This window comes from Pristis pectinata, chromosome X (genome assembly GCF_009764475.1).
Source record: "Pristis pectinata isolate sPriPec2 chromosome X, sPriPec2.1.pri, whole genome shotgun sequence".
Classification (NCBI taxonomy): Eukaryota; Metazoa; Chordata; class Chondrichthyes; order Rhinopristiformes; family Pristidae; genus Pristis; species Pristis pectinata.
This window is the reverse complement of record NC_067450.1, coordinates 12,668,350-12,675,690: the sequence shown is the minus strand read 5'-3', so window position 1 is coordinate 12,675,690 and position 7,341 is coordinate 12,668,350.

Sequence of the window (7,341 nt, the reverse complement as noted above, 5' to 3'; positions counted from 1 at the left end):
CGCACACACACACCCACACAGACACAGACATGCAGTCACACACACACACCCCCACGCGCGCACACACACCTACAAGCACACACCTACACAGACACGCAGTCACACACACACAGCCCTACACACACACTTACACAGACACACAGTCACACACACACCCCTACACACACACACCTACACAGACACACAGTCACACACTCACACACCCCCACACACACACTCTCACATACTCTCACACATACACTCACACTCACACACAGTTCATATTCATGGTGATCCAGGCTCCAATTAAAAGAAGCAAGTAAGATAGGAGACCTGGAGTGTGGGAACTTGACCATTATAACTGTCAGCAGGTTTTCTGGGGAAGAAACAACAGCATGGAATTTCCAGTAGTTTGACCTGCCGTATGACAACACATTGCACTGTCAAACTGAACAATTCCAGTAATCTGTCAGTGATGAGTCAGCTGCATGGATTGTTTCATTTCGGAAGCAACAACTGTGCGTGACACAGTGATGTGTAAAACGAAGCTGTCGTAAAAGGGCAATTGTGTGGATGAGAGTTTAATCACACAAATTAAAGTGCAACGGTGTGAGTGAAAGGGTGAAGGTGTAAAAGGGTGATCACATGAATGAAACTGTGGAGATGTGAATAAAAGTGTGACGGTGTGATTGAGAGGGTGAAGGTATAAATAAACATGATGGTGTGAATGAGTGAATGCATAAACGTAGTGATGGTGTGAATAAAAGTGTGACGGTGTGACGGGGGGGTGACGGTGTGACTGGGGTGGTGGTGACGGTGTGATTAGGGGTGGTGATGGTGTGACTGGGGGGGTGACAGTGTGAATGATATTGTAAAGGTGTAAATAAAAGCTTAACAGTGTGAATGGCAGAGTGAACGTGTAAGTAAATGTGTGATAAATGTACGAGTGCAAAGGTGTGAATGAGAGGGTGAAGGTGGATTGATGGATCTCTGGCCAGAGATCCTCAGAGGTCACAGGAGCACCTGAACAGTTGAGAGGGTGTTACGGTGCAGGACAGCGAATCATGTGGAAAGATGATGAATATTCCTGTTCTTGCCTTTCCCTGATGTGTTCTGGTTGGAGCTGTGGGCTCCTCCGCCTCTGTCTCTGATGCTCATTGAGGCGATTTCGCCTGGTCAGCTCTGAATCTGCTCCTTTCTCTGGAAGCCTGATACTGTGAGTGTGATCAGTGAGTGCACCTTCACACTTCAGCTGCTGGTTGGGATCATCCTTTGAAGTCATTAAATCCTGTCTAATCCACCTTTTTATACACTCAGTGTGCTGTTCAACTGCTTGGTAAATACCCATTCAACACTCGACTGAATCCCAGAGCTGCATGGAGTTACAGCAAAAACATCTGTACCTTTTTTTTTGCAAAGGTCAAATCCACCTGTTTACCCTCCTCTGCAGAGACCACCGATTCATGGTTCTCTCCTTATCTCCTGTTTAAGTTCATCCTATTCATGAAACCAGCCTCCCGCTCGCTCACCTCTACTCGCACTGCCTGTGTGGCACCCCAACTCCTGACCTGAGTGAAAGGGCAAAGCTGGAAGTGAGTAGCCATGTTGGTTACTGTTCCGTATCCTCAAGGACTCTATCCCCTTCATCACTTCCCCTCGAAGAAACACCGTGGACCTTTCTTCCTGCCAAGCTACCTGTCCTGCCTCCAACTTCCCTTTCCTCTCCAAGCTCCTCGAGTATTTTATCACAGCTCACTCTCCACGCACACACACAGACGCGCACGCAGAGACGCGCACACACACACAGTCACATACACAGACACGCACACCCACACACATACATACAGACACACACACTCACATAGACACGCACAGACACAGAGACACACAGAAACACATGGACACATACAGACACACACAGGCACAGAGACGCACAGACACACACATACACACACAAACAGACAGACACACACATAGAGGCACAAACGCACATGCACACATACACACGCACAGGCACAGACACAGAGACACACACACACATACACACACACACACTAACACACATACACACACACAGACACACACACAAACACAATTTGGCTCCATTTTCCCTGGAACTCCTTGCTTAAACTCCCCCAATCAGGCAATCAGGCACCCACCTTGCCACAGTATTGAAGGAGCTCTTATCAACATCCTTCCTGCTGTTCCTTGTAATTGTGATGAAGATGAGTGATCCCTCCTCACTCTTCTCCTGAACGGAACCTGTTCTCCTCCAGTATCTCCATTATTGCCCAGATAGGTGGTATCATATGGTCCTGGTTCCATTCTTACTGGTCCAGTAGAAACCAGATGGTCACTAGCATTGGCTTCTCTTCCCGGCCCCAGCTTCTGAGTGTGCATTACTGTACACTGGTATATCCTGCATTAAGCCCCATTGATAAAATCTGGTCCCATTGACTACTGTTCTTCCCTGTAACCTACAACCCTTTGAGGTCTCAACACTTCTCAAATTCTGAACGGCTCAGCATCCCCAAATTTAATGGCTCCATCGCTGGCGATAGATTCCAGGCTGCCAAGATCCAAGATTCTGAAATTTCCTCCCTAACCATCTCCACTTCTCCTTCCTCCTTTAAGATGCACCTTCAAACCTAGCCAGTTGGCCAAGCTTTGGACCTGTGCCCCAGCATCTCCTTACGTGGCCCCATGGCAACGTTTGTTTGTTGACCTTCCCGTGAAGTGACCTGTGGCACTTTACCACCTTCTCTACAAATGCAAGATGTTGCTGGTTTATTGTCCATGTGTCCAAATCGGTGTCTACATGGTGAGTGTCAGGGGCTATTCAACCAGAAAGCCGTGACTAGCTTGTCCATGTGTACAACCTAACCCGCTGGGCGTCTTACAGCCCTGCTACTGGTCCTCCTTTTCCTGTGTTATCACCTTCTGACTGTCTCCATTAACCCATTTGACCCGACAACCACTACAACTTATCCCCACGGCAACCTTGGCCTCACTGTATTGTGGAGGGTCGTGGCTGTCGTGTGACAACACTACCCCTACCTGGTCAGAAGACACACCACTGTCAGTCAAGGTTTGGCTCCACCCCACCCATCAGTGCACACCTGACCATTGGTCCCTTTAAGCACCTTTGTACTTGGCCTCGGGCCATTGGCCTTGTTGAACTACCTGAGCTGGACCCCCCAGCCCTCCAGCACTATAAAGTGTGCCACATGTGCCTGGTTTGCTCTCTTTGATTGCTCTGAGGAACCGTGGAATGACGCTGGAGAGACCGTTGGTAAGGTGTGCACTTCAACAGGGTTAGGAGCATTCTAAGTTGGTATTCCCGGTAGCATGGAGCCAAGCCTGCACTGAGTCAAGGGGTGGCGGGTATCGTATTGCCTTTCCTTGATTGTTTGTACCCAGTTTGTTTTGTGTGTGTGTGTGTGTGTGTGTGTGTGTGTGTGTGTGTGTGTGTGTGTGTGTGTGTATTTCACCCTTGTTGCAATTTTCCCACGCTTGCTATCACCAGTGCGCGCGTGTGCGCGTTGCCCCGTTACCTTTTCCGCGCATTTGTCTTTGTAAATAAATCATTTATCTCTAAGACTGTGTTCAAAGTCCTCATCCTTCAGGACCTTGAATCTGTTTCATAACACTCACCCAATCACAGATATCCCCTTTATCCCCCTCCATCCCTCCTGTCACCTTCTCTGCAACTTCAGACAACCTTCTTTATCTCTCGAAGACACACGAGACTGTGGGTGCTGGAATCTGGAGCAACAATCTGCAGGTCGAGCAGCATCTGTTGGGGGAAAGGAGGGTGTGGATGTTGGGGTCCTGATGAAGGGTCTCGACCCGAAACATCGACTCTTGCGTTTCCCTCCACAGAGGATGCCTGACCTGCTGAGTTCCTCCAGCAGTTTGTTTGTTGCTTTTTTTTCCCTCCCAGTTCCAATGAAGGTCTTCGACCTGAAACGTTAACCCTGAGTCGACCTCCACAGATGCTGCCTGACCTGCTGAGTGTTTCCAGCATCTTTCCTTTTTATTTGATGTGTATGGGTACTATCGGAAGCGGCAACTCGATACATTCAAAGTTTCAACAAGCTTCAAAACCTGGGCCTCTGCACCTCCCTCTGCAACTGGATCCTCGACTTCCTTATCATAGAACATTACAGCACAGTACCAGGCCTTCGGCCCACAATGTTGTGCCGAACTTTTAACCTACTCTAAGATCGATCTAACCCTTCCCTCCCACAAATTCCCCCATTTTTCTATCATCCATGTGCCTAAGAGTCTCTTAAATGTCCCTATCGGGAGACCACAGTCAGTGTGGATCGGTAGTAACACCTCCTCCTCGCTGACAATCAACACAGGCGCATCTCAAGGATGCGTGCTTAGCCCACTGCTCTACTCTCTCTACACTCATGACTGTGTGGCTAGACACAGCTCAAACACCATCTATAAATTCGCCGATGACACTACTGTTGTGGGCAGAATCTCAGATGGCGATGAGGAGGCGTACAGGAGTGAGATGAATCGGCTGGTTGAGAGGTGTCGCAACAACAACCTCACACTCAACGTCAGCAAGACCAAGGAATTGATTCTGGGCTTCAGGAAGGGGAAGTCAGGAGAACACACACCAGTCCTCATTGAGGGGTCAGCGGTGGAAAGGGTGAGCAGCTTCAAGTTCCTGGGTGTCAACATCTCAGAGGATCTATCCTGGGCCCAACACGTTGATGCAATCATGAAGAAGGCACGTCAGCCGCTCTGCTTCATTAGGAGTTTGAGGAGATTTGGTACGTCACCAAAGATTTGCAAATTTCTACATATGTATGGTGGAGAGCATTCTGACTGGTTGCATCACCACCTGGTATGGAGGCTCCAATGCGCAGGATTGAAAGAGGCTGCAGAGGGTTGTAGGCTCAGCCAGTTCCATCACGGGTAGAACCCTCCCCCGCCATCAAGGACATCTTCAAGAGGCGGTGCCTCAAAAAGGTAGCATCCATCACCAAGGACTCTCACCACCTGGGACATGCCCTCTTCTCGTTACTATCATCAGGGAGGAGGTACAGGAGCCTGAAGACACACACTCAATGAGTCAGGAACAGCTTTTTCCCTCCGCCATCAGATTTCTGAACGGTCCATGAACCCTACCTTGTTATTCCTCTTTTGCACTATTTATTTTTGTAACTTATAGTAATTTTATGTCTTTGCACCGTACTGCTGCCACAAAACAACACATTTCACATCATATAAGCCAGTGATAACAAACCTGATTCTGACTCTACATTCCCCTGTCACCGCCTCCTCTTGCACCAGTTGTAAATCTCAGCATTTCCCAGGGCAAGGAGGGAGAAAAATTTGCCACAGTTTCTCCTGCTGTCTCAATGTCACGCTAGTGGAGAGTGTGGGTGTTGGGGTTATGACAGGACCAGTGGAATTTTCCGCTGATGCTCACTGTCAAGACTGGGGCATTTGAACAAATAGCAGCACAGGGTCCCTGGCTGAGTCGGTGCGTTGTGGTGAGTGTGGGGAGAAGCTGGATCACCCTGGGGCCTTCGCGCGGTGTGCCTTGGAGCGGCCAACTCTCAGGGCTGCAGCAGCAAGGGCAAAATCTCACCACCTTGATGCCAAATAGCAAGTCCTGTCCTGGTCCTCCTTGAGTCGGCATTGCTGCTGTGGAAAGCCAGTGATCGAGAGCCGTTTAAGAGCAGCCCAAGCATACGCAGCTCTCTTTGTGAATGAAATCTGAATCTTGTTTAAGGTTGAACCAGTGACTAAATTAAGTCTCAGCAGACGAAATCCATGCAAAGCTGGGGCTAACAAGAAATCTGGTGTCTGCATGGTAGTCCTGTGCTCACTGTCCTACATTAGGTCCTGGCTATGTGATGGCACATTTAAAAGTTCTCGGCCACCTTTGCAAATCATTACATGGCCTCACGCTTCCCTTTCTCTCAATGACTCCCATTATTACAACCCTCTGACATTCTTGAGACTTCTTTCTCAGCCTGCTCAATTGGGTGCCCAAAGATCAGAGAGGGGAAGATTGGAATCAACTGGAACAGAGAGACCAAGGGGTACAGGTACATAGCTCCAAGAAAGTGGAGACACAGGTAGACAGAGTGGTGAAGGTGTTTGGCACACTGGCCTTCATCAGTCAGGGCATCGAGTACCGGAGTTGGGACGTCATTGTTACAACCGTACATGATGTTGGTGAGACTGCACTTGGAGCATTGTGTGTAGTTCTGGTCGCCCAGCTTGTCACTAAGTTGGACAGGGTGCAGAAACAATTCATGTGGATGTTATTGGGACTGGAGGGCTTGACTTATCAGGAGAGACCGGATAGGCTGGGATTGTTTTCCCTGGAGTGAAGGAGACAGGGGTGGCCTTACAGAGGTTTACAAAATCATGAGGGGCGTGGACGAGGTGGATGGTCATGTTTTTTTACCCAGCGTAGGGGAGTCTAAAACTAGGGGTTTAAGGTGAGAGGGGAAAGATTTAAAGGGGAACTGAGGGGCAACTTTTTCACGCAGAGGGTGGTGGGTGTGTGGAATGAGCGGCCAGAGGAAGTGGTAGTAGTGGGTACAATTGTGACATTTGAAAGATATTTGGACAGGTACATGGATAGGAAAAGGTTTAGAGGGATATGGGCCAAATGCAGGCAAATGGGACCAGCTCAGGAAGACATCTTGGTCAGCATGGACGAGTTGGGCCGAAGAGCCTGTTTCTGTGCTGGATGACTCTATGACACCACAGGCAATGTTTCAGACTGCAATTCAGATTATCTGGACTGAGCCCCTGGTCAAAGATCCAGCTGCCGTTGGCTGCCCAAACCTGATGGAGGAAGGCCGCTTTGGGTAGGGTTTCAGGTGGTTATCAGGCCTCTGCCCCCAACACCCTCCCCTCCCCTCAAACTCCTATGGAACCCTTCCCAACATAAAGGTGGAGTAAATAACCTGTGTGGATTTAAAGATAAACTAGACAAGAACATAAGGAAGAGAGGAATGGAAGCATATGTTGATAGAGTGAGATGAAGAGAGCATAGAAAATACAAGGAGTGAGCCATTCAGCCCCTCAAGTATGCTGTAACATTCAATCAGATCACTTTCCTGCCTTTCCCCATCACCCTTGAGCAAAAATGGCCCACAAAGAGAGGGAGGAGGCTGAGGTGAAACATAAATGATGGCATGGAGCTGACGAGCCAAATGGCTTGTTACATGTACTTTAGAGAGTGCAGTGTTATCCCTTGCTGAGCTCACAAAAGGCCTCCAGCACAGGCACACAGCCATGGCAGAGTCATGATTAAGTGGTGCTACTCCAGTCTGTAAACATCACGACGTCAAGCAAAGAGCACACTCACGGAGAACC